This window comes from Lathyrus oleraceus, chromosome 5 (genome assembly GCF_024323335.1).
Source record: "Lathyrus oleraceus cultivar Zhongwan6 chromosome 5, CAAS_Psat_ZW6_1.0, whole genome shotgun sequence".
Lineage (NCBI taxonomy): Eukaryota > Viridiplantae > Streptophyta > Magnoliopsida > Fabales > Fabaceae > Lathyrus > Lathyrus oleraceus.
The window spans coordinates 227,213,059-227,215,608 of NC_066583.1; positions in this window are offsets into that span (position 1 = coordinate 227,213,059).

Sequence of the window (2,550 nt, forward strand, 5' to 3'; positions counted from 1 at the left end):
AAAGGCGGGTAATAGATGGTCGGATAAAAGTTTCACAGAGTTGTTGGCCCTTATGAGAGAAATGCTACCGGATGATAATGTTCTTCCTAATCGAACCTATGAGGCAAAAAAAATGTTGTGCTCTATTGGCATGAGCTATGATAAGATACATGCTTGTCCTAACGATTGCATTTTGTTTCGTAACGAATATGCAATGTTAACTGAGTGCCCTAAATGCGGTTTGTCTCGATATAAGAAAAGATTATCTCCCGCAAAAGTCTTATGGTATTTTCCGATAATTCCGAGATTTAGGCGCATGTTTCGTAGTGAAACCGATGCAAGACATCTTACTTGGCATGCAGATGAAAGAATTATTGATGGAATGTATCGGCATCCGGCTGATTCACCACAGTGGTCGAAGATTGATAATGATTATCCTGAGTTTGGATCAGAAGCAAGAAACCTTCGATTGGCATTATCTACTGATGGAATGAACCCACATGGTCTTCAAAGTATCTCACATACCACATGGCCTGTGATTCTTATGATTTATAACCTACCTCCGTCGCTATGTATGAAGCGTAAGTACATGATGTTATCTATGTTAATCTCTGGGCCTAAACAACCAGGGAATGACATAGACGTATACTTGACACCTCTGATAGAAGATTTAAAGATTTTGTGGGAGAACGGTGTGGAGGTTTATGATGGATATAGGAAAGAAAGTTTCAATTTGAGGGCGATGTTGTTTGGCACAATTAATGATTTTCCAGCATACGAGAATCTATCTGGGTATAGCATTAAAGGTCAACGTGCGTGTCCTGTTTGTGAAGACGGAACCGATACGATTCGATTGGAACTTTGCCAGAAGAATGTGTTTCTCGGTCATCGTAGATTCTTACATTCTAAACATCACTACCGTGGGTGGAGAAAAGCATTCAATGGAGACACCGAACATCGTAGAGCTCCACCCGCATTGTCATGTGAACAAGTTTTTGAAAAGGTGAAAGATGTGCGTACTGAGTTTGGCAAGCCTTTTGCACATAAGATTGTGAAAGGTGGGTGGAAGAAAAGGTCGATATTTTTTGAATTGCCATATTGGAAGTCTTTGTACGTGAGACATTTTCTCGATGTTATGCATAATGAAAAAAACGTATTTGAAAGTGTTATCGGTACATTACTCAATATAAAAGGCAAGTCTAAGGATGGCCTTAAAGCAAGGGAGGACATGTTAAAAATGGGAATGAGAACTGAATTAGCACCCGTGAAGAAAGGAAGACGAACATATCTACCACCTGCTGCTTTTACTTTATCTAGAAAGGAGAAAAAAATTTTGTGTAAGTCTCTGAGTGAAGTTAAGGTTCCAGAAGGATACTCATCTGATATCAGAAGACTTGTTTCTATGAAAGACCTCAAGTTGAAGAATTTGAAGACACATGATTGCCATGTTATAATGGAACATTTTCTACCGATAGGTATACGTTCTATTTTGCCAGAAAAAGTAAGAAGTGCCATAACTAAATTGTGTTTTTTCTTTAGGTCAATTTGTAGTAAGGTGATCGATCCCGAGATCTTACCAACACTACAAAAAGAGATTGTAATTACCTTGTGTGAGCTTGAAATGTATTTTCCTCCGTCTTTTTTTGACATAATGGTTCATTTAGTTGTTCATCTTGTGAAAGAGACACAGTTGTGTGGACCAGCTTATATGAGATGGATGTACCCTGCTGAACGGTATATGAAAATATTAAAAGGGTACGTGAAATCCCGAAGTCGACCAGAGGGTTGTATTGTTGAACGATACATTGTTGAAGAAGCTGTTGAGTTTTGTACTGAATATTTGTCTAACGTTCAATCGATTGGACTCCCCAGAGCTCAGATTTTCGACAAAATGGAAGGTAAAAAATTAATTGGGAATAAAATTGTGACAATATCAAGGGATGAACGGGATCAAGTTCATTTGTATGTTCTGCACAATAATAATGAGGTTGAGCCATATGTTGAAATGCACAAGGATGTACTCCGAAGGTTAAATCCGAACAGAAATGAAAATTGGATAGTTATAGAGCACAATCAAAGTTTCATACAATGGTTGAAGGATCATATTTATTTGAAGCGCTCTTCAGATCCTTCTTCGGTAACAGAAAGGTTGAGATGTTTGGCATATGGTCCAAGTTTGCATGTGTTTTCTCATAGCGCATATTCAATTAATGGATACACATTTTATACCAAAGAACAAGATGATAAGAGTACTATGCAAAATAGTGGTGTCACCGTGCTAGCTGAAGCAATGCATATATCAAGTATGAAGGACTTAAACCCCAAATATGCAAATTTGTCATATTTTGGAGTTATTGAGCACATTTGGGTGTTTGATTACGAGAAGTTTCAGATTCCCATCTTTGGTTGCAAGTGGGTGAATAGTAGTGGCATACGAATGGATAAGTCTGGATTTTTGCAAGTTGATCTTACTAGGGTGGGGTACAAAGATGAACCTTTTATTCTAGCATCTCAAGCTAAACAAGTGTTCTATGTGAATGACCCGAAGAGTACAAAATGGTCTATAGTGCT